The following is a 26,017-nucleotide window of genomic DNA, read 5'->3' as shown; positions in this document are numbered from 1 at the left end:
TACTATTTCCTAGTCTTCAAGGTTCATGAAGATGAAACAACTAGAGTTACTCACCAAACCTGAAATTTATGCTCAAACTGAAGTTCACAAAGTTGAGATGTTTGCTTCAAGTTGTCTCTGAGCTGTAGAAAAAAAATAACTTTTTAAAAAGCATATGTTTCACAAAGAACAAAAATACAAAGTTCTTAGAAGACAAGGAAATAAACTTAGAGTCAAGAACCTAACACAGTTGCAATAACACTCACCTCTAAGTTTCAAAAGCATGTCCTGGGGAAGTAGCCTTAACAAGAAAAGAAACTTACAAGAAACCAAAACTTTAAGAATGATACCCTGTAACTCCTATCAATCCAAGTGGAATAAGGATGGAGAATGAAAGCTTTCAAATCCCTTCTCAAGGCCACCTGGCTGCCATCATGGATATTATCTTAAGACAAATTAACAACAACCATTAAGTCCAAACCCTCCCTTAAATGAAGTCCTCATCTCTATTCTAGTTTTCCTGTCACTTTTTTGCTATGATAATAAGACAGACAGTACTAACATTCTGCAGAGTACATACACACATACTACACCCCCAATCGTTAACTTTCATTTCCAATAGGACAGGAAGTGCCTGCTTAGCTCAAGGGACACAGGAAGGGTGGGAACAGCCTCAACGTGGGAATTGCAACAGAGATTAGAAGCACAGCAGTCAATGCAGTAAATAAGTTAATCAAGGCATCTCTCAGTGATACGATATTTTCTTAAAATCCCTTCTCTATCCTGATTCTCATTCATTATATACCAAGTTATCCTTGCCATTTAGAACCTTAATGTTTTCTCCTTTAGCCTAATAATGTGGTAAAAACCTTAACCTTTAAGGCCTGGTCTATAATAACAGTCAATTTAACTTAATTTTTAAAAAATTATAATATTCTCTGCCTGACTAGGTGGTGGCACAGTGGATAGAGTGCCAGCCTGGGATGCTGAGGACCCAGGTTCAAAACCCCAAGGTTCAATGCATAGATGGGACATAAAAATGAGACTCAGAGACATGGACAAGAATGTGATGGTAACAGGGAGTGGGGTGGAGGGGTGGGGAAGGGGCGAGGAAGGAGAGGGAGGGAGTGGGGGGAGGGTAGGGGCACAAAGAAAACCAGATAGAAGGTGACGAAGGACGATTTGTCTTTGAGTGAGGGGTATGCAGCATAATCAAAGGTCAAAATAATCTGGAGATATTTTCTCGGAACATATGTACACTGATTTATCAATGTCACTGCAGTAAAATTAATAAAAATAAGATAAAAAAACAACAACCCAAGGTTGCCAGCTTGAGCACCAGCTCATCTGGATTGAACATGGGGTCACTGGCTTGGCTAAAGCCCCCCCCCCCATCAAGGCACATATGAGAAAGCAATCAATGAACAACTAAGGAGTCCCAATGAAGAATTAATGCTTCTTATCTCTCTCCTTCTTGTCTGTCCCTAACTGTCCCTCTTTCTGTCTCTCTCACTAAAAAGAAAAAAGAAAAATTCTAAAATTCTCAATGTGTTCTCCTACTGAATTCCTTAATGCTCAATGATATCTTAGAATTGGAAATACGTAGTTAAAGCCATGATTTTTAGAGAGAAATAGACCTGAGTCAAATCTTAGCACCACAGTTAGTCACCATTTACGTGACTTTAGGCCAAGTTAGTTAACATCTCTAATTCTCTCATTTGCAAAATGGAGGTAATATCCACTTTAATAGCATTTGGAATCAGATCTTTTTTTTTTTTTTCAAGGAGGGGGACAGACAGGGACAGACAGACAGGAAGGAAGAAAGATGAGAAGCATCAACTCATAGTTGAGTCACTTTAGTTGTTCATTGATTGCTTTCTCATATATGCCTTCACCAGGGGCTCCAGCTGAGCCAGTGGCACCTTGCTCAAACCAGCAACCTTGAGCTAAAGTCAGTGACCTCTGGGCTCAAGCCAGCAACTTTGGGGTCAGGTCTATAATACCACCCTCAAGCTGGCGACCCAGTGCTCAAGCTGGTGAGCACACACTGAAGCTAGTGACTTTGGGGTTTCGAACCTGGGTCCTCAGCATCCCAGCTTTGATAGTTTCTCCACTGCACTACCACGTACGTGGTCAGGCTGGAATCAAATCTAAGTTCTGGTTTAGTACTGTCACTCACAAGCTGAGTAATGCTGGGAGAATTATGTCACATGTCTGAACCTTACTTTTCTCATTTGTAAAAGAGTAAATAAATAGTATCTACTGCCTAAAATTGTAGTGAAATGAAATAAGGCAATGCATATAAAGGTGCCTGACACTTGGTAAACACTCAGTACATGTTAGCTCCATTATGATTAACTACTCTCCTGTCTCTCAGTGTGTATCCCTCTGGGTATTGTATAACCCAGATTTGGTGATCTGAAGTGAGTGTTTCCAAAAACTAGTATCTTAATTACATTAAAAAGATTACACTAGTCAGAGGAGTGGGGGTTTGGGGGCTGGGTGAAAAAGGTGAAGGGATTAAGCAAAGGCAAAACAAAACCCTCATAGACACAGACAACTGTGTGGTGATCACCAGAGGGAAGGGGGCTAGGGGGAAGTAGAAGAGGGTAAAGAAGAGATAAATGGTGATGGAAGGAGACCTGACTTGGAGTGGTGAACACACAGTACAATATATACCTGAATATATATTTTATTAACCAATATCACCCCAATAAATTCAATTTAAAATTTTTTAAAAGATAATATGAGAACTAGATGATATGCAGATGTGCTAGACCCTACATAGACGTTCAGGCTAAACTTTATACTTGGAAATAATAAATAAGAAGTTTCAGGAATCACCCAATCCAATTCCTTCTCTTTCTGTACCTTCCAAACAATCTGAATATACAGAAATTCTTTTCATAATTTTCAATCTCCTGGAAATTGGTGGACCATCTCTTATCTCAAGAAAAAAAGGACAGAGATTTGTTGTAGAATTTGGGCACCTGAAACCTGTATAATTATGTTAACCAGTGTCACTGTAATAAATTAAATTTTTAAAAATCTTTTAAATAGGCCCTGGCCGGTTGGCTCAGCGGTAGAGCGTCGGCCTGGCATGCGGGGGACCCGGGTTCGATTCCCAGCCAGGGCACATAGGAGAAGCGCCCATTTGCTTCTCCACCCCGCCCCCCTCCTTCCTCTCTGTCTCTCTCTTCCCCTCCCGCAGCCAAGACTCCATTGGAGCAAAGATGGCCCAGGCGCTGGGGATGGCTCCTTGGCCTCTGCCCCAGGCGCTAAAGTGGCTCTGGTCTCGGCAGAGCGACGCCCCAGAGGGGCAGAGCATCGCCCCCTGGTGGGCAGAGCGTCGCCCCTGGTGGGCGTGCCGGGTGGATCCCGGTCGGGCGCATGCGGGAGTCTGTCTGACTGTCTCTCCCCATTTCCAGCTTCAGAAAAATACAAAAAAAAAAAATCTTCTAAATATAAAATAAAGAAACAAGAAAACATAATGCAGAATCAAAAAGCACACTAGATATGAGACACCTCAGGTCTCATTTCTCTAGAGTCGTAATACTCTAAGAAATAGAAACAGATGTAGAACCTGACCAGTGGTAGCGCAGTGGATAGAGTGTCAACCTGGGACACTGAGGTCCCAGGTTCGAAACCCTGAGGTCACCAGCTTGAGCATGGGATTATCAACATGATCCTGTGGTCACTGACTTAAGCTCAAGGTTGCCGGCTTGAGCAAGGAGTCACTGGCTCAGCTAGAGCTACCCGGTCAAGGCATGTATGAGAAGCAATCAATGAACAACTAAAGTGACACAACTATGAGTTAATGTTTCTCATCTCTCTCCCTTCTTGCCTATCTACCTCTCTTGCTCGCTTACTCTCTCACCCTCTCTCTCATTTACTTCAATTAAAAAAAAAATTTTTTTTTTTAAAAGAAGAATTTGACCAAGCAGTGGCACAGTGGGTAGAGTGTTGTTGGCCTGGGACACTGAGGACCCAGGTTCGAAACCCTGAGATCACTGCTTGAGCACGGGTTCATCCAGCTTGAGTGCAGGGTCACCTGCTTGAGCGTGGAATCACAGACATGACCCCAAGGTTGTTGCCTTGAGCAAGAGGTCATTGGCTCAGCTAGAGCCCCCCCTCACCCCTCATCAAGGCACATATGAGAAGCAATCAATGAACAACTAAGGTGCACAACTATATGCGTTGATGCTTCTCATCTTTCTCCCTTTCTGTCTGTCTGTCTCTCTCACAAAAAGAAAAGAAATGGGTGTAGAAAAAAAGTGGAATTTTCATGCATCCTAAGATTTAACACCATTTCTCTGCTCTAAAAGTAGACAGTATCAAATAAATTCTATTTACATGAACTAATACAAAGCTCTAGGGTTTTACAGTTTGTCTAATAATTTTCGGGCCATAAAAGTAAAATGACCCAGACTTGTGAACTGATGTTAAAAAGCACCAACAAGACTAAAAACTACACTTTTTATTTTGGTAAATGTATTTTTAAAGGAAGTTTTAGAATTTTGTGGAAGTGATAGAGAAGGTAACGAAGTTCTGTGGTTAGATTCAGGAAGTGTATGACAGGAAGGAGAACCCTGTTTCTTACAAGTGTATTTATTCACACACCCCTATCTGCTTTGCCCTAGTGCCCACATTTTTCTAGATTTAGTCAATGTCTCTCAAAACCTTTTCTTTTTTTTTTCTTTTTGAGAGAGAGAGAGAGAGAGAGAGAGAGGCAGGGAGAGAACGAGTCAGGAACATCAAAGTGTTCCTGTATGTGCCCTGACTAGGGAATTGTACCAGCAGCCTCCATACTCCATCCACACTCCAGGATGATGCTCCTATCCAGCCAGGGCTTAATTTTTGTTGATTTAAAAAAAAATTTTTAAAGAGAGACAAAGAGATGGGGGGAAGCATTTGTCATTCCACTTAGTCCTGCACTCCTTGGTTGCTTTCCATGTGTGCCCTGATTGGGGATCAAACTTGCAACTTTGTTGTTTAGGACAACATTCTTAACCAACTAAGCCAACTGCTAAGAGCCATCAAATTCTTGATTCTCATAGATCCAGCACGGAAGAATTGTTTGGAGGTGAAAAAGTAAAGGGTTATTTGAAACTTTTCTTGGAAATAGACATTTGTGCCTCTGCTGTAATACAGACTTGTTTGTGATTTCTCCAGAAAAAAACACTTTTGAATAAGTGTCTCAGGTAAAAGAGTCGGCTAGTGCAACCCTGATCTGTATGTTGAAAGCTGTTTGCATGCCACTATTGGTCCTCTGCAACAGGGTAGAGAACTCAAAAGAATGTATTACTTGCAGATGTGCTAGACCCTACATAGACATTCAACTGGAGCCAGGCTGATGTCTGAAAGCAGTAAGGCAGGACCAATTTGCTACTGAAGTTCTGCATGTGGTGCAGAGACCCAATCAAGGTATATTAGAGCGAAGGACACTTTTTTCCCTAGCTATTAACACTCTCTGGGGATTATCTTTCCTACCACTGATTGACTTGTGTGCCCAAAAAACTAAGTAATGGAAATAAACCAAAAAGTTGGTTTATTCATGGTAAAGAGATGAGGTAATACCTTACAAAGAACTGAAAAAAAAAAGTTTATTTAACACATTAGCTTTCTTAAGCAAGAAAACTTAAAGAAGCCCTGGCCAGGTAGCTCATTTGGTTAGAGCATCCTCCCCATATGCCAAGGTTTCAGTTTGATCCCTGGTCAGGGCACCTACAAGAATCAACCAGTGAATGCATAAATAAGTGGAACGACAAATTGATGTTTCTCTCACTCCCTAAAACAAACAAACAAACGAACAAACAAATGAACGAACAAATGAATAGAAAAGTTAAAGAAATATCAAACAACAAAGAAAAAGTTACCTCTGCCCCCTTCTGATGTAGAATGGAATGACAGAATTAGTCTAAAACTAGAAATTGGGAATTTGGCCTCTCAACTCCTGATTTAACTCACTGAAAAACACGGGCAAAGATAGATAACTCTGAAGAATTATCTCACATGTTAAATATCAGTGCTAATAGTATATTCTCCTCTCCCACAACAACAGATACTTTGCTCAAAATTATAGGGAATATCCTGGCCATGGCTGGCTGGCTGAACGGTAGAGTGCTGGCCCGGCATGTGGATGTCCTGCTTTGGATTCCTGGTCAGGGCACACAGGAGAAGCACCCACCTGCCTCTCCACTCCTCCCCCTCTCGCTTCTCTTGCTTCTCTCTCTCTCTCTCTCTCTCTCTCTCTCTCTCTCTCTCTCTCTCTCTTCTCTTCTCCTCCTGCAGCCATGGCTCATTTGGAGTGAGTCGGCCCCAGGGGCTGAGGATGGCTCTATCTATATCGTCTGCCTCAGGCACTAAAAAATGCCTCCAGTTGCAATGGAACAAGGGCCCCAGATGGACAGAGTATCGCCCCCTAATGGGCTTGTTGGGTGGATCCCCCTCAGGGTGCATGCAGGAGACTGTCTCTGCCTCCCCTCCTCTCACTAAAAAAAAAAAAAAAAAAAAAAAAATTATAGAGAATATCCTAAGAAAATTTTCAAGTAGACTTGTCCTTTGCCAGATACTAAAGAAATATAAGAATCAAACTATATAGAATCACTGCCCCCAAAATTAGCACAATGTAGAAAGAAAGAACTAGACTAGACTCTCTGCATATCCAGAATGGGTTGCATTGATTATATGGTTATAGTATATTCTCCAAATTTATGTTTTCTTCATATTTAAGACATTAATTTTGCTTGACTTCAGCCACCCCTAAAATAAATAATTCAATGATCCCAATAGGAATTCAACAATTAGGATAAATAAGATGAAATGGCTGTTTCTATAGGTCAAATACAAATCTTTTCAGACCGACCTGTGGTGGCACAGTGGATAAAGCATCAACCTGAAATGCTGAGGTCACCGGTTCAAAACCCTGGGCTTACCTGGTGAAGGCACATATGGGAGTTGAGGCTTCCTGCTCCTCCCTCCCCTTCTCTCTCTCTCTTCTCTCTAAACTAAATAAATAAAATCTTTAAAAAAAAAACCCAAATCTTTTCAAATAGTCTAACATTGGCACCTAATCAGGCGGTGGCGCAGTGGTTAGAACGTCGGACTGGGATGTAGAGGACCCGGGTTCGAGACCCCGAGGTCACCAGCTTGAGTGCGGGCTCATCTGGCTTGAGCAAAAGCTCACCAGCTTGGACCCAAGGTCGCTGGCTTGAGCAAGGGGTTACTCGGTCTGCTGAAGGCCCACGGTCAAGGCACATATGAGAAAGCAATCAATGAACTACTAAGGTGTCGCAACAAAAAAACTAATGATTGGTGCTTCTCATCTCTCTCCGTTCCTATCTGTCTGTCCCTATCTGTCCCTCTCTCTGACTCTCTCTCTGTAAAAAAAAAAAAAAAAAAAAAGTCTAACATTGGCTATTTATACGATTAAATCCAGCCCCGCAAAAAGTGTGAGACTGTGGGAATAATAATTAGAATACTGATTCATTGAATAGATCCTTTCCTTTATCCTCTCTCATTTTAAGAAGAAAAAAAGACAAAAACCCAGAGAACTTACTTGCACAAGGTCATGGGAGTTAAATAAGAACGAACACCAGAATCCAGACTTGCTGTTTCTCAATTCAGTATCCTTTCCATATCGATCGGATTCATCTATAAAATTAAAAATTCTGACAAATGTAGTTTTGGGTCCAAAATAATAAAGGAATGACCCTAGAATTACAGAGGTGAGAGTTCAACTATTTTCCTCAAACCAGCTCTTTATCTTCAAGTAGCAGTGATACTTAATATTTTGGCCTATTATAAATTGCACAGTGAGTGACATTCCTAGGAATAAACTTATAATGAAAACAAGAAGATCTGTAAAAAACTACAGTTGTTGGAAAGTACTGCTAATTAAGTGCTCAAGATTATACCTGAAGTTTGATTCACTATATTTGAAAGGTAATTTCCTTGAATTCTGTTTTCCTTCTAGGGATAATCTGTACCATATCCTGAAACTCTCAGATGAAGCATAAGATTATTTTTCTAAATATTTATTTATTTATTTTTTACAGAGACAGAGAGAGAGTCAGAGAGAGGGATAGACAGGGACAGACAGACAGGAACGGAGAGATGAGAAGCATCAATTATTAGTTTTTCATTGCGCCTTGCTACACCTTAGTTGTTCATTGATCGCTTTCTCATATGTGCCTTGACCGTGGGCCTTCAGCAAATCAAGTAATTCCTTGCTCAAGCCAGCAACCTTGGGTCCAAGCTGGTGAGCTTTTGTTCAAACCAGAAGAGCCCGCGCTCAAGCTGGCGACTTTGGGGTCTCGAACCTGTGTCTTTCCGCATCCCAGTTTGACGCTCTATCCACTGCACCACCACCTGGTCAGGCTGAAGCATAAGATTTGAATATAAAAAACAATTTCTAAAATATCAATATGTGTTATTTATAAGGCCACTAGTCACTAGCAGGGTTTTTTGTGGGGTTTTTTGGTTTTTTAACAGAGACAGAGAGAGTCAGAGAGAGGGATAGACAGGGACAGACAGACAGGAACGGAGAGATAAGAAGCATCAATCATTAGTTTTTCGTTGCTTGTTGCAACACCTTAGTTGTTCATTGATTGCTTTCTCATATGTACCTTTACCGCGGGTCTTTATTTATTTTTTGGGGGGGGGGGTATTTTTCTGAAGCTGGAAACGGGGATAGACAGTCAGACAGACTCCCGCATGCCCCTGACCGGGATCCACCCGGCACACCCACCAGGGGGCGTTGCTCTGCCCACCAGGGGGCAATGCTCTGCCCCTCCGGGGCGTCGCTCTGTCGCGATCAGAGCTACTCTAGCGCCTGGGGCAGAGGCCAAGGAGCCATCCCCAGCGCCCGGGCCATCTTTGCTCCAGTGGAGCCTTGGCTGCGGGAGGGGAAGAGAGAGACAGAGAGGAAGGAGAGGGGGAGGGGTGGAGAAGCAGATGGGCGCTTCTCCTGTGTGCCCTAGCTGGGAATCGAACCCGGGACTTCTGCACGCCAGGCCGACGCTCTACCACTGAGCCAACCGGCTAGGGCTTTACCGCGGGTCTTCAGCAGACTGAGTAACCCGCTGCTCGAGCCAGCAACCTTGGGTTGAAGCTGGTGAGCTTTTTGCTCAAACCAGATGAGCCGGCGCTCAAGCTGGCTACCTTGGGGTCTCGAACCTGGGTCCTCTGCATCCCAGTCCAATGCTCTATCCACTGCGCCACCGCCTGATCAGGCTCACTAGCAGGTTTTACTAGAAGCAAAGCTTGATGAGGACAGGGATTGTGACTATTTTTGTACACCATTATATCCCTGGCATTTAACAGTACCTGAGTAATTTAAAATTTTAAATATTAGTTCAATGAATGAATGGAGTATCTTGAACACTAAATTTACACTTGAAAAGTTATTACTAATTCAAAACACTGTGAGTAGTGTTTACAGTGATAGAGGGGCACTTTCTTTTATATTTACAATATATATTACTTTCCTTTTATTGCTTATTTTTGTGTTGTTAGGAAGTCAGAGAGCTTGGATTTAGTTGTGTGTCTCCTCTGTGTGTTAGACAAAAAACTATGCTTCCATTATCACGTTAAAACAGGGGTTGGGAACCTATGGCTCATGAGCCAGATATGGCTCTTTTGATGGCTGCATCTGGCTCGCAGACAAATCTTTAATAAAAATAATAATAATGTTAAAAATATAAAACATTCTCATGTATTACAATCCATTCATTTCCTACCACTCATGTTCATGGTTGCAGGTGGCTGGAGCCAATCACAGCTATCCTCCGGGACAACACCAAATTTTTATTGGATAATGCTTAACATACACGGGCCATTGTATGGCTCTCACGGAATTACATTTTAAAATATGTGGCGTTCATGGCTCTCTCAGCCGAAAAGGTTCCCAACCCCTGCATTAAAAAAGACACCACCTTGGCCCTGGCCGGTTGGCTCAGTGGTAGAGCGTAGGCCTGGCGTGCAGAAGTCCCGGGTTCGATTCCCGGCTAGGGAACACAGGAGAAGCGCCTATCTGCTTCTCCACCCCTCCCCCTCTCCTTCCTCTCTGTCTCTCTCTTCCCTCCCGCAGCCAAGGCTCCATTGGAGCAAGGATGGCCCGGGCGCTGGGGATGGCTCCATGGCCTCTGCCTCAGGCGCTAGAGTGGCTCTGGTCGCAACAGAAGCGACGCCCTGGATGGGCAGAGCATCACCCCTGGTGGGTGTGCGGGTGGATCCCGGTCAGGCGCATGCGGGAGTCTGTCTGACTGCCTCCCTGTTTCCAGCTTCAGAAAAATACAAAAAAAAAAAAAAAAAAAAAAAAAAAGACATCACCTCAAAAGGTCCATTATAAATTTGTAGTCCCATAGCATTTTGTACAAAATTTTAACCGGCTTTTAATTATGCTTGACTGCCCCACCCCTTCCACTTAGACTGTGAGCTTCTAGGAAGCAAGCACCAATTTTACTAATCCTTTTATCTTTGACATCTAAACATAATTTTATGCTCAAGAAGGTTAGCTGATAGAATACAATTTACCCTTTCTTTTAAGTATCTCCTGTGGGCATCGACCTGGAACGCTGAGGTCGCCTGTTTGAATCCCTGGGCTTGCCTGGTAGAGGCACACATGGGAGTTGCCGCTTCTTGATCCTCCCCCCTCCCTCTCACTCTCCTCTCTTTTTAAAAAATGAATAAATAAAATCTAAAAAACATAAATTAAAATAAAAAAATAAATAAAAGAATCTTTGGGAAGTATCTCCAGTGGGAAAGTGAATCCCTAATGAAAATTAAGAGAACACTGCCATCTCTTGGATAATATAGGTCATGCATCCTTTAGCAAACGACTGGAAAACAAAACAGAATTTGTACTATGATCAGAAGTTTGAAATTTAAACTTAGCTCTACTATATGTTGTGTTAAACTAAAAAGTCTCAGTCTTTTAAAATACAAGTTTCGCCTGACCAGGCAGAGGCACAGTCGACAGAGCATCGGCCTGGGGTGCAGAAGACCCAGGTTCGGAAACTCTGAGGTCACGGGCTTGAGCTAGGGCTCATCAGCTTGAGTGCAGGCTCACTCACCAGCTTTGAGAGCAGAATCACCGGTTTGAGCATGGGATCATAGATATCACCCCATGGTTGCCGGTTTGAGCAAGGGCTCACTGGCTTGGCTGTAGCTTCCCAGTCAAGGCACATATGAGAAAGCAATCAATGAATAACTGAAGTGCTGCAACAAAGAATTGATGCTTCTCATCTCTCTCCCTTCCTGTGTCTGTCTTTATCTGTCCCTCTCTCTGTCTCTCTGTCAAATAATAAATAAATAAACAAATAAAATAAAATATAGTTATATTTCTCTAAAATAAAATAAAATACAAGTTTCCACCTTGCTGGTTAGCACAGTTGGTTGTCCCGATTTGCAGAGATTATCAGCTGGATCCCTGGTTAGGGCACATACAAGAACAGATCAATGTTCTTTCTTTCTCCTTCCTCTCTCCCTAAATAAAATAAAATAAAATAAAAATTTAACTAATTAATTAATTAAAAAAATAAAATACTCGTTTCCTCTTCTACAAAATGAACATAGTATCTGTCCTGTTTCTTTGGGATTATCATGTGTTGGGGAGGAAGAAACTTTCCTGTACCCTCCTAGGTTTTTTTCAGCTGGCCTGATAATTAAATCAACATGAGATAAATTAAGAAAAGAAAGTAAATTGAATATATACCTATGCATGGGAACCCCACATACATGAGGTTATCAGAAACCCATGTGCATGAGAAATTCGAAGACGGAAAGGAAAAATGAGGTATACCTGACATTCTGAGCTAACGATCACCTTGGGACTTCAGAGGGGAGGGAGGCCATTGCAGGATGAGAAGAGCAGGTGTTCAGTAATTAGACAGGTCATCAAAAGTCACTTCTGGTGGTAACTCTGGTTATGGGCAAGGCCCCTGATTTAAATTCTTTAAGGGAGAACTAGAAGTATCTTGTTAGTCTGCAGGGGTTTGATTTACCTGCAGCTCAAAATAATTCACATGACAAAGTGGTACATTTTAGGGAAGACTATTCTGAACCTCTACACATGACAGTCAAATCAGATGACTGTTAAAAGTACTTTGTTGATTACAAAGTATTTTACAAGTATGAGATGTTTGTTCTAATTCTTTACTACAAATCTTAAGAACCTGCTGCTTGAGGGTCAGAGCCAACTCATTAAATTTTAGATAGCTAATGGCAAATTCCTTTCTTTATATGTTAATGTAAGCTCACTATCACAACTTATTAAAATGTTGCTGAACATAAAAATATGCTAAATTAAAACTACACAGAGACACACCATTTCTAACCTACCAGACTAGCGAAAATCCCAAAGCCTGACAACACACTGTTGGAGAGGTTGTGTTAAAATGGCATTTTTACATATTGTTTATGGAAGTGCAAGATAGCATAACTCTTCTTTCACTCTATCTAGCAAAATCACATATGTATTTACCTTTCAACCTCACAGTTCTACTTATAGGAATATATCCCAACGATACAATGGTAAAATTAGGAAAAGACAAAATGTTCAAGGCATATCCATACCAGTAAGCAAGAAAGCTATCAAAAACTTCTAGGTTGTTTTACTGCAAACCTCAAATTAATACTCTTAAAATGAGATTTGAATTTTTAATGAGTACCTTTAAAAAGGTACTCATATAAAATCATAAAATTAAGATTGATATGTGTTGCCTGCAGTAGATAGAGCATCAACCTGGGACACTGAGGTCCCAGATTCGAAACCCTGAGGTTTCCAACTTGGGTACAGGCTCACTAGCTTGAGTGCAGGTCCCTGGCTTGAGCATGGGATCATCAGCATGATCCCACGGTCACTGACTTGAGCCCAAATGTCGCTGGCTTGAAGCCCATGGTCACTGGCTTGAGCAAGTGGTCACTGGCTCAGCTGGAGCTGCCAGTTAAGGCACATATGAGAAAGCAATCAATGCTAAATCAATGAACAACTAAGGTGTCACAACAAAGAACTGATGTTTCTCATCTCTCTCCCTTCCTGTTTCTCACTCTCTTTCTCTCTAAAAAAAAAATAATAATAATAAAGATTGATATGTGTTGTGAGTCATATCTAAACCTAAGTATAAATATAAATTTTATTTTGTTTTAATTTCAGGGTAACGATTGTTTGGGAAAGCTATTAAGTAAATATTTTATAAATTATTGTTTCTCATTTTCACTTATACCCTAATGATTCTAGCAAACTCTTTGAAGAGATACATCAAACCTAGTACACATTAAAAATCCTATAAGGTTCCTAGTTTTTATTTATTATTTATTAAAACATTTATTTTCCTATTGTAACAAATGTAAAGTTTTTGATTGTTAATAAAAGAATCTGCTAAAATAAATAAGTAAAATTTAAAAATGAAAGAATATGTCAACCACCAAAAAACCACCACAAGGCCCTGGCCAGTTGGCTCAGCAGTAGAGCATCGGCCCAGCATGTAGAAGTCCTGGGTTTGATTCCCAGTCAGGGCACACAGGAAAAGTGACCATCTGCTTCTCCACCCCTCACCCTCTCGCTTCTCTCTCTCTCTTTCTCTCTGTTATCCTCCCCTCCTGCAGCCAGGGCTCCACTGGAGCAAGTTGGCCCCAGGCACTGAGGATGGCTCCATGACCTCTACCTCAGGTGCTAAAAAATGGCTCTGGTTATACCTGACCAGGCGGTGGCGCAGTGGATAGAGCATCGGACTGGGATGTGGAAGACCCAGGTTCAAGACCCCAAGGTCGCCAGCTTGAGCGCGGGCTCATCTGGTTTGAGCAAAAGCTCACCAGCTTGAGCCCAAGGTACCCAAGGGGTTACTCAGTCTGCTGAAGGCCCACAGTCAAGGCATATATGAGAAAGCAATCAATGAACAACTAAGGTGTCACAACAAAAAACTAATGATTAATGCTCTGTTCTTGTCTGTCTGTCCCTATCTATCCTATCTATCCCTCTCTGACTATGTCTCTGTAAAAAAAAAAAAAAAAAAAGGCTCTGGTTGCAACGGAACCAGGGCCCCAGATGAGCAGAGCATCATCCCCAAGTGGGCTTGCCGGGCGGGCCACATGCGGGAGTCTGTCTTTGCCTCCCTCCTCTCACTAAAAACAAAAACCCCACAAAACTACTGGAGTGGTATCAAAAGGATTCAAAAGTCAAGTCAAGCCTGACCCATGGTGACATTAACCTGAAACCCCAAAGTCACTAATAAGGAGTCACTGACTCAGCTTGAGTCCCCTCTTTCCCTGTCAAAGCATGTATATAAGAAGCAATCAATGAACAACTAAAGTGCTGCAACTAAAAGTTGGCGCTTATCTCTCTCCCTTCTTGTCTCTTTCTCTCTCTGTAAAACAAAAAACAAAGAATCAACTTTATTTCCATACACTAGCAATAAAGAAACTGAAATGAAATTAAGAAAACAATTCCATTCATAACAGTATCAAAAGAAATAAATTTAACAAGACAAAAGACTTATACACTGAAAATCATAAAGCAATGCTGAGAGAAATTAAAAAAGTAATTGTTAAGATAGAAATTTCCCCCAAATTGATATATCATTTCAATGTAATTCCTACCAAAATCTTAGCCAGCTGTGACAAGTTGGTGGAACTGCAAAGGACCTAGGAAAACAAAAACAATTTTTAAAAAGGACATAGTTGAAAGATTTACACAAATTGGTTTCAAAACTTACTATAAAGCTAATGTAAATAAGAAAATGTGGTATTGGTGCAAAGATAGGAATGTAGATCAATGGAACAGAATTGATAGACCACAAAGAAACTCTGACATTTATGGTTAATTAATTTTCAACAAAGATGCCAAAATAATTCAATGAGGAAAGAATTTATTCACAAATAGAGCTGAGATCATTGAATACCCACATGCAAAAAACAAAACAAACAAACAAAAAAGCCTTTACCTCATACCATATAAAAAGTTAATTTAAAATGGATCACAGAATTAAATGTAAAAGCTAAAACTATAGACTTCTAGAAGAAAATCTTCATGGTGGACTAGCAGAGTTCTTAGGCACAACACCAAAAGCATAAGCCGTAAAAGAAAAATACGATAAATTGGATTTCATTAAAATTCAAAACTTTTGACTTTTAAAAGATGTCATCAAGAAAATGAGCCCTGACTGGGGCTTGAAGGCGAACTCAGGCTGGAGCCAGCACCCTTGGAATCTAGTCGATGACCCCAGGATCTAACTTAGGCATGACCAACATACGGCCGCGGGCCCGATCCGGCTCCGTAATGAGTTTATGTGGCCCGCAATTAAATTTTTAATATTCTTTGCTACTTTAAAAATCTCAGATACTCAGAAGCAAAAGCGTCTTTGATTATTGGAAATTGAGATATTTAAAAAGATTGTGATATGCAGAAAATAATTCCGTGTGTGACTAATCTAGGGTTAACTTCCAATAATTGGTCAAATGGATTTGCAATACTTCTTTAATTTTTTTTTTTTTCTCAAGTTGAAAACAGGGAGGCAGTCAGACAGACTTCCGCATGCGCACGACCGGGATCCACCTGGCATGCCCACCAGGGGGCGATGCTCTGCCCATCTGGGGCATCGCTCTGTTGCAACCAGAGCCATTCTAGTACCTGAGGCAGAAGCCGTAGAGCCATCCTCAGCGCCCGGGCCAACTTTGCTCCAATGGAGCCTTGGCTCCGGGAGGGGAGGAGAGAGACAGAGAGGAAGGAGAGGGGGAGGGGTGGAGAAGCAGATGGGCGCTTCTCCTGTGTGCCCAGGCCGGGAATCAAACCCGGGACTCCTGCATGCCAGGCTGATGCTCTACCACTGAGCCAAACGTCCAGGGCCACTTCCTTAATTTTTTTTTTAAAGTTCATTATAAAGATTTACAACTTTTGTACTCATCTGTACTTGATATGAACTGTTTGATGTTTAACGGCAATGTGAAACCCACATTCTTTTAGGCGGAGTTTGCCAGTGCACACCCAAGGTCAAACCATTATTTTTGTGGTCAAGTGTGCTGAATCAAGTGGCACTGTAGCATAGACAATAGCTGCAGTTGATAACTGAAAACGTGTCCAGGCTGTTTGTAAAACGAAATAATTGTTTTATATAACCCCTTCACACTCGTTCTATTAATTAAATATTGTTTTGATTGATTGCGATACAGTTTGGATATTTATACGGTATGTAATATTTTTATTAAAATATATTTTTATTAAAATAACATTGTATATTAAAATTTTTCACTCACATTTATTCATAAAAATTATATAATAAAATTTTGTTTACTTAAACAAATCGTTTTTGTATTTAACATTTTTTAATTTTAATATTTCGTCTGGCCCGTGAAAAATGTTTTCTTTCTAATCTGGCAAAACTGTTGGCCACGTCTGATCTAACTGGTGATGTCGGTGCTCTAACATGATGCTCTATCCACTATGCCACTGATCAGGGCAATAAATAAAAATTTAAAGAAATTGCTCTGGCCGGGTAGCTCAGTTGGTGAGAGCATCATCCTGATAAGCCAAGGTTGCAGGTTCAATCCCCAGTCAGGGCACATACAAGAATCAATCAATAAATGCATAAATAAATGGAATAACAAATCAATGTTTCTCTTCCGTGCACGCATGCGCGCTCGCTCTCTCACTCTCTCTGTAAAATCAATAAATTAAAAAAAGACAGAAGAGAAAGAAAAACAAGCAAATAGCTAGAATATTGCAAAGTACATACCTGATAAAAGACTTGTATCTATAATATATAAAGAAGTCTTATAACTAAGACAATAACCAATTTAAAATTGGGCAAAAGACTTGAATAGACATTTCACCAAAGACATCCAAATGACAATAAGCACATGAAAAGGTGCTCAGAATCATTAGGCATTAGGGAAATGGAAATTAAAACCACAATAAGATACTACTCTACACCCATTAAAGTGGCTATAATAAAAAAGACACTAACTAGTGCTGATAAGGATGCAGAGAAATTAGAAGCCTCATACGTTGCTGGTGGGAATATAAACTGGTATAGCCACCTTGAAAAACAGTTTGGCAGTTTCTTAAAAAGTTAATTATATCTTTACCATATAGCTTTATAAAGTTTTGATGATATCCTCTAGGGAAGTCCAGTCCCTTTGCCATTCTTTTTCAAGATTATCTCAACTTCTCTCAACTGTTTTGTCTTCCAAAATAATTTTAGGATTCATGCAAATTCTATGCGAAATGCTGTTGAGATTTTAAATGGAATCCTGTTAAAATTATAAATTACTTCAAGGAGAGCCTCCATCTTTCTGACATTGAGTTTTTTCCCTCTGCTTAATATGGTATATAAGTTATCTATTGCTGCATAACAATATTACAGCAAACTTAGCAGTGTAAAGAACACATCCTTATTATCTCACATTTACTATGGGTCAAATATCTATGCATGGCCTAGCTAGGCTGCAAAGTGTTGGCCAGGGCTGAGTTCTCATCTGAGGCCCCCATTGGGAAGAAGCCATTCTGTGACATGACTTTTGGCAGCATTCAGCTCATTGCAGGCTGTTGGACTGAAGGCCTCAGTTCTTGGGGGCTGCCTTTAGTTCCTTGCCAAAGTGGCCTTCTCCTCAGGTCAGCTCACAATATAAAACCAAAAAGCAAGAGTCACCTTTGCAATATTCTATTTGTCAGAAGCAAATCACAAGCCCAGTTTATATTTAAGAGAAGGGGATTACACAAGAGTGTGAATACCAGCAGACAGGGATCATGGGAGCCATGTTAGAATTTGCAATATATAGTATACGTTTCCCTTTATTTTTTTAAAATTATTGATTGATTTTAGAGAGAGAGGAAGGGTGGTGAGAAAGAGAGAGAGAGAGAGAGAGAGAGCGTGCGACAGGAACATCCATCTGTTTCTGTATGTGCCCTGACTGGGGATTGAACCAGCAACTTCTGCACTTCCAAATGACACTGTAACCAAGCTATCCAGGCAGGGCTTTAGTAATTTCATCATAAAATTCTTATGCATCCTGTATTAGGTTTGTTCATATGTACTTGTCAGGTTTTGGGGTTTTTTGTTTCTTTCTTTGTTTTAGAGAGAGAGACGGGGTGGGGTACAGACAGAAACAGACAGGCAGGAAGGGAGAGAGATGAGAAAATAAGCTCACAGTTATGGCATCTTAGTTGTTCATTGATTACTTTCTCATATGTGCCTTGTTGGGGTGTTGGGGGGCTCCAGCTGAGCCTATGACTCCTTGCTCAAGCCAGTGACCTTTGGGCTCAAGCCAGCAACCATGGGTCATGTCTATGATTCCACACTCAAGCCAGCAGCCTTGCACTCAAGCTGGTGAGCCCTTGCTCAAGCCAGCGAGCGACCTCAGGGTTTCGAGACTGGGTCCTCAGTATCCCAGTCCGATGCTCTATCCACTGTGCCACTGCCTGGTCAGGGTATACTTCTCAGTTTTTAATGTTATCATAACATATCATATCATGCTTTAAAAAAAGGCATATCATATTCCTCTATGTATAAAACACTCCCATGTATAAGATGCACCTTAATTTGGGGGCCCAAAATTTGGAAAAAAAAAAGTATTATATAAAGTTATTGAACTCAAGTTTTATTCATCATAAAATTCATACAACTCCTCATCACTGTCAAAACTCCCATCCATTAGCTTGTCCTCATCTATGTCTGATGACGAATCACTGTCCATATATTGCCCTGTCCTCAGTTCCATCTATGGCATTTGAAATGCCAAAACCACTGTATAAGATGCACCCAGTTTTTAGACCCCAAATTTTTCTGAAAAAAGGTGTGTCTTATACGTGGGGAAATACAGTAATTTTTACTTCGGTATAGGAACACTTTTGAATTATGGATATTGATTTTTTTTTTTTTTGTATTTTTCTGAAGTTGGAAACGGGGAGGCAGTCAGACAGACTCCCGCATGCGCCTGACCGGGATCCACCTGGCACGCCCATCAGGGGGCGATGCTCTGCCCATCTGGGGTGTCGCTCTGTTGCAACCAGAGCCATTCTAGCACCTGAGGCAGAGGCCACAGAGCCATCCTCAGCGCCAGGGCCAACTTTGCTCCAATGGAGCCTTGGCTGCGGAGGGGAGGAGAGAGACAGAGAGGAAGGAGAGGGGGAGGAGTGGGGAAGCAGATGAGTGCTTCTCCTTTGTGCCCTGGCCGGGAATCGAACCCGGGACTCCTGCACGCCAGGCTGACACTCTACCACTAAGCCAACCAGCCAGGGCCGGATATTGATCTTTTATCAAGCCACCTTGAACTCTCTTATTAGTCCCAACAATTTAATTATAGATTCACTTGGATTTTCCTCATCAATATCATTTGTAAATAATGACAATTTTGTTTCTTTTCTTGTAATCCTTATACCATTTATTTCTTCTTGTCTTACTGGACAATAAAACCTCCAGTTAAATATTTAACGGAAGTTGTATACCAGACCTGTTGTTCCCAGATAAAGCTTTTATCAGGTTTATTAGGATATTCCTTCTCTTGTGTAGTTTGCTAAGAGCTTGGAAAACAAATAGGTATTTATTAAGATTTTTCTGCAATGATCAAGAGGATCAAGAGTTCCTCTCTTACTCTGTTCATGTGGTAAATTATGCATATTTTCCAGTGCTAATTCATTGTACTATCCTTGGGATAAACACTTTTGCATTTATGTCTTTCTATTAACTTTTCTTATACTTTCTTTTTCCAGTTTTGGTTTTAAAGTTTATATTAATTTAACAAGTTGTTACATTTTCCTTTTCTTCTATTTCTTGAAACAAAGTACATATGTTTGCAATTATCTGTTCTTTGAAAGATTCATAGCACCTCCACATAAAACTATTTGTATTTTTTTCTATATAAATGTTTAAACTACAAAACTTCTAATCTCAGCAGGCTCTTATATATTTCCCACGCTAGTTAGTGGCCTCTCTTAGTCTCCAGAATATTCTAAAAATTTACAATTCTCAAGCATTCTTCTTCACAAAGTCTTCCTATATTCTTAGCATGTAATATTCACCTACTATCTTCAAACATTTCATCTCTCCTGGCTTCTTTCTTCAGCACATGGATAATTATTTTAAAAAGACAAAACAAGCCTGGTCTGTGGTGGTGCAGTGGATAGAGAGTATCGACCTGGAATGCTAAAGTCACTGGTTTGAACCTTGGGCTTGCCCTGTCAAGGCATATATGGAAAGCAATCAATCAATGAACAATAGCCTGACCAGGCGGTGGCACAGTGGATAGAGCATTGAACTGGGACGTGAAGGACCCAGGTTTGAAACCCTGAGCTCACTGGCTTGAGCATGGGCTCTTCCAGCTTGAGCACGGGGTTGCTGGCTTGAGCGTGGATCATAGACATGACCCCATGGTTGCTGACTTGAGCCCAAAGGTTGCTGGCTTGAAGCCCAAGGTTGCTGGCTTGAGCAAGGGGTCACTCGCTCTGCTGCAGCCCCCCCACTCCCCATCAAGGCACATATGAGAAAGCAATCAATGAACAGCTAAGGAGACTAAGGAGCCACAACAAAGAATTGATGTTTCTCATCTCTCTCCTTTCTATCTGTCTGTCCCTGTCTGTCTCTCTGTCTCTGTCACACACAAAAAAAGTGAATGAACAATAAAAGTGAAGCAACTATGAATTGATATTTCTTGCTCCCCTTCCCTCTCTCTGCTCTCTCTGTAAAATCAATAAATAAAAATCTTAAAAAAAAAGAAAACAAAACACACATATATACAAAACACACAAAAGCCTCTCCCCTGAACTCTAGGTTCTTCTTTCTTGTTCTTTTAATTTTCCCCACAGTCAAGAATAATCTACATCTGTTAAGTGTCCTCATCTCTCATTCGTTTTTCCCCTATCCATTTTTACTGTATTTTGTTATGTTAGTGTTGAGTGGGAAATCATCAGCGGTTATAAAAAATATATAACATAACCATATTTGCATTTCTGAAAGATCACTCCTGGCTACATTGTAAAGAAAAGATTGGAAGTTTGGCCCTGGCTGGTTGGCTTAGTGGTAGAGTGTCAACCTGCCGTATGGAAGTCCTGGGTTCAATTCCTGGTCAGGGCACACACGACAGCAACCATCTGCTGCTTCTTCCCCTTCTCTCCTTCTTTCTTTCTCTCTGTTCCCCTCCCCCAGCCATGGCTCAATTGATTCGAGTGCTGTTGGCCCCAACACTAAGGATGGCTCCGTGGAGCCTCTGCCTCAGGTGTCAAAAATAGCTCGGTTGTGAGCATGGTGTCCAGATGGGCAGAATATTGCTGCCAGTGGAGGTTGCTGGGTGGATCCCGGTCAGGGACCATGTGGGAGTCTGTCTTTCTATCTCCCCTCCTTTCACTTAAATGAAAAAGATTAAAAAAAATTAGAAGTAATAAAAAAAAAGATTGGAAGTGAGAGAAACTGATAGGATAGAGATCTAAGTTGAGCTTAACAGAACAATAGCAATGGGAATGAGGAAAGTGGATGGATTTGAGTCCTATTATAAGACCTATTATAAGGGTCAGAGGGATGCATTCGGGGCAACACTAGAATCTATGTAAACACAATAAATTAAAATCAATAATAAAAAGTATTAAAAAAATAAAAAAAATAACAACAACAAAAAAAGACCTATTATAAGATGTGAAGAACAAGAAAATTAAAGATTAAATCTGAGTTTCTAGTTTTATAGTGGATTTTTCTTTTTTTTTTTACAGAGACAGAGAGAGAGTCAGAGTGGGGGATAGACAGGGACAGACAGACAGGAATGGAGAGATGAGAAGCATCAATTATTAGTTTTTCTTTACGCATTGCGACACCTTAGTTGTTCATTGATTGCTTTCTCATATGTGCCTTGACCGTGGGCCTTCAGCAGACCTAATAACCCCTTGCTCGAGCCAGCGACCTTGAGTCCAAGCTGGTGAACTTTGCTCAAACCAGATGAGCCTACGCTCAAACTGGCAACCTCGGGGTCTCGAACCTGGGTCCTCCGCATCCCAGTTTGACGCTCTATCCACTGCGCCACCACCTGGTCAGGCTAGTTTTATAGTGGATTTTGATAATAATCATTGAATAGAAAATAAAATTTTTTTAATCTGATAAAAAATTTGTACATAGCAAAAACCACAAAAGGAAAACTAAAAGTCACATAATAAACCCAGAAGGAAAAGAAAATGCGTGCAAAGCATTTCTCAAAACGCTAAGTTCCAAAATATATGAATGAAGAGTTCCTACAAATCAATATAAAAACTCTAATAACCAGTATTTGAATAGTCATTAAAAAGGAAACACAATGATTGTTAAACATATAAAAAAGATGTGCTCAATCTCATTCATAATTTTTTCAAAAGTAAAATAAAAACAACACCGAGACACTGTTTTATATTTATTAGAATGGCAAACAAAAAATTCACCTGAGGTGAGGTGAAAAAAACCCAAGTACTTTACTACAATGGTATGACCAATATGGAAGGCAATTTGGCAACATTTGTCAAACTTACAAATATGGATATTTATTTATACCTTTTGACTCAGCAACAATAAGATATATAAAGTTATTCACCGCTGCAGCATTGTATTAGCTATGATAACCATAAAATATATTGTCCAAACTGGAACAGTTTTATAAGAGAAAGAGGGCACCATTAATATTTAATCTGGGGCAATTGGCATAACCTACCCAAGCAAGCCAGAAAATATAGTCACTCTAATTACAACAAAAAATGGAAAATAATACAAATATTCACCAATGGGAGACTTATAAAATAATAATGATACATCCTGACAATGAAATACTACATAGTCATAAAAGAAAGCATATTATGTGATTTCAGATGTTCTTCAGATGTATAGTAAAAAATGTTTTTAAAGAACAAATACAAAACAGTACTTATAGTATGCTTCCAATTGTGTAAAAGAAAAAATATGCTTGCTTAGCAATGAATTAAATATACCTGGCATGATATATAGATCACATCTTGGCCTTTTAACTAAGATCAAGTGTGGAAGGAACTATAGAAAACCAATAATAATGTTTGCCTCTGGGGAGAAAAAGTAGGTGTCTAGGAAACAGAAACAAAAGAGTTACTTCACTACATGTCCTTTTCTACCTTCTGAATTTTGAACCAGATGAATAAATGAAATTGTAAAAGAAAATGGTCTTAGTAATGAGTTGGCTAATAAGTTTTATGACCTATTTTTCCCCCTGCTTGAGCTTATTTGCTGAATAATAAAAATTCTGTTAAATGTTATGATCCTACAGTTTCTTAAATAGTTTTAAAATCATTTTAATTTGGCCCTGGCCAGTTGGCTCAGTGGTAGAGCATCAGCCCAGTGTGTGAATGTCCTGGGTTCAATTCCAGGTCAGAACACATAGGAGAAGCGACCATCTGCTTCTCGACCCCTCTCACTCCCCTTTCTCTCTCTCTTCACCTCCCGCAGCCATGGCTCTATTGATTCAAGCCAGTTGGCCCAGGTGCTAAGGATGGTTTCATGAAGGCTCTGCCTCAGGTATTAAAAAAGTGCATGTGGAAGTCTGTCTCTCTGTCTTTTCTCCTCTCACTTAAAAAAAAAAATCATTTTGGCCTGACCTATGATGGTGCAGTGGATAAAGAGTCAACCTGGATTGCTGAGGTAGCCAGTTCAAAACCCTGGGCTTGCCTGGTCAAGGCACATATGGGAGTTGACGCTTCCTGCTCTTCCCCTTTCTCTCTTCTCTCTCTCTCTCTCTCTCTCTCTCTCACACACACACACACACACACACACACACACATCTCCTCTCTCCTCACTAAAATAAATAAATTTTTAAAAATTGTAATCATTTTAAGTTTGCTGTAGAGCCCTAAGAACTGTGCAAAATGAAACTAAGATATACTTCAGAAAAATCTGAAATCAAGTACCAGCATTATAACTATCACAGACAATTTATATGTAATATTATGTTTTCCCAATCTCTGTATTTAATAATTCTCATAAAACAGCAAGTAATAGCCTAACCAGGCAGTGGTGCAGTGGATAGAGCATCAGCCTGGAACACTGAGGACCAAGGTTTGAAACTCCAAGGTCGCTGTTTTGAGTACAGGATCACTGACATAACCCCATGGTTGCTGGCTTGAGCCCAAGGTCGCTGGCTTGAGCCCAAGGTCGCTGGCTTGAGCAAAGAGTCACTGGCTTGGCCGGAGCCCCCCAGTCAAAGCACATATGAGAAAGCAATCAATGAACAACTAAGGTGCTATAACTATGAGTTGATACTTCTCATCTCTCTCTTCCTGTCTGTCTCTTTCATAAAACAAAAAACCAGCAAGTAATCATTTTATAATTATATATTTATTTGACACCTTCTGTACTTCTTACTGTGATTTTCCATCCAATTAAATTAAATTGCACTGGGATAATAAATGCAAATACATGAATATACTTAGTCCTGAAAATCTCTTACTTAAATGGTAGCTACTATATAAATTACCTTATAAACTAAAATTATTTTATCTAAAAATCTCCCAAACATCAAATAGCTGCAAGAACAACTTTTAGCAAATTGACAGGCAAAAGCGGATGATATTAAAAAATTCAAGGTATGTATAAGATCTTGAGAAATTATGGCTTATAGAATGTTCAAGTAGAAAAGTGTGGTTAAAACTTAATTTAGCCTGACCAGGCGGTGGCGCAGTAGATGGAGCGTCGGACTGGGATGCAGAGGACCCAGGTTCAAGACCCCGAAGTCGCCAGCTTGAGCGCGGGCTCATCTGGTTTGAGCAAAATCCCACCAGCTTGAACCCAAGTTCGCTGGCTCCAGCAAGGGGTTACTCGGTCTGCTGAAGGCCCATGGTCAAGGCACATATGAGAAAGCAATCAATGAACAATTAAGGTGTTGCAATGCACAATGAAAAACTAATGATTGATGCTTCTCATCTCTCTTCGTTCTTGTCTGTCTGTCCCTATCTATCCCTCTCTCTGACTCACTCTCTGTCTCTAAAAAATAAATAAATAAATAAATAAACTTAATTTAGCTAGCATTTTAGAAAATAATTTTGTTCTCCATATGGTAATACAAAATTCTTAAAACATCTTTCATGGCCCTGGCCGGTTGGTTCAGTGGTAGAGCGTCGGCCTGGCGTGCAGAGGTCCCGGGTTCAATTCCCGGCCAGGCACACAGGAGAGGTGCCCATCTGCCTCTCCATCCCTCACCCTCTCCTTCCTCTCTGTCTTTCTCTTCCCCTCCCGCAGCGAGGCTCCATTGGAGCAAAGATGGCCCGGGGCGCTGGGGATGGCTCCTTGGCCTCTGCCCCAGGAGCTAGAGTGGCTCTGGTCGCGGCAGAGCGACGCCCCGGAGGGGCAGAGCATCGCCCCCTGGTGGGCAGAGCGTCGCCCCCTGGTGGGCGTCCCGGGTGGATCCCAGTGGGGTGCATGAGGGAGTCTGTCTGACTGTCTCTCCCCGTTACAGCTTCAGAAAAATACAAAAAACAAACAAAAAAAACAACCCCCCAAAAAACCATCTTTCATGTTCTTTAGGTTAAAAAAACACAAATACTGTATTAAAATGCTATCGACCACAGTCAAGACTAATCTACATTTGCTAAGTGTCTTCATCTCTCATTTGTGTTTCCCTAATTCATTTTTTTATGTATTTTAAGTTATGTTAGAGTTGGGAAATCATTGGTGGTTATAAAAAAACAACAACCAGATCTGCATTTCTGGAAGATCAGATTTGCTGTTTCAAATTCTTTCAAATTGGGTCCTGGCTGGTTGGCTCAGTGGTAGAGCGTCGGCCTGTCGTGCCGGGGACCCGGGTTCGATTCCCGGCCAGGGCACAGAGGAGAAGCGCCCATTTGCTTCTCCAACCCCCCCCCCTCCTTCCTCTCTGTCTCTCTCTTCCCCTCCTGCAGCCAAGGCTCCATTGGAGCAAAGATGGCCCGGGCGCTGGGGATGGCTCCTTGGCCTCTGCCCCAGGCGCTAGAGTGGCTCTGGTCTCGGCAGAGTGACGCCCCGGAGGGGCAGAGCATCGCCCCCTGGTGGGCAGAGCATTGCCCCCTGGTGGGCAGAGCGTCGCCCCTGGTGGGCGT

General features: G+C 41.0%; 1 protein-coding gene and 1 non-coding gene across 5 annotated transcripts in view; one reads left to right on the top strand and one right to left on the bottom strand.

The window, feature by feature from the left end:
- The window catches only part of RBMS2 (RNA binding motif single stranded interacting protein 2), a 90,289-nt gene extending 82,676 nt beyond the window's left edge, over window positions 1-7,613 (bottom strand). For 2 of the 4 annotated variants that reach the window (XM_066369825.1, XM_066369829.1), the window contains exons 1-2: window positions 246-477; window positions 55-122 (exon numbers count right to left, since the gene is read on the bottom strand). The gene's annotated coding sequence lies outside the window, so the exon portion shown is untranslated. Of the gene's footprint in view, window positions 1-54; window positions 123-245; window positions 478-7,537 lie in introns of those variants that run through there. The other 2 variants (XM_066369830.1, XM_066369826.1) reach the window with 2 other exon arrangements.
- An 18,076-nt stretch (window positions 7,614-25,689) lies between these two features.
- On the top strand, window positions 25,690-25,765 carry TRNAD-GUC (transfer RNA aspartic acid (anticodon GUC)). The gene has a single exon. It is a non-coding gene; the product is annotated as a tRNA-Asp (tRNA).
- Window positions 25,766-26,017: the final 252 nt, after the last annotated feature.

This window comes from Saccopteryx leptura, chromosome 2, assembly GCF_036850995.1.
Source record: "Saccopteryx leptura isolate mSacLep1 chromosome 2, mSacLep1_pri_phased_curated, whole genome shotgun sequence".
NCBI classification, from domain to species: Eukaryota; Metazoa; Chordata; class Mammalia; order Chiroptera; family Emballonuridae; genus Saccopteryx; species Saccopteryx leptura.
Note: the sequence above shows the minus strand (reverse complement) of the source record. Positions and strands in the feature narration are given on the sequence as shown.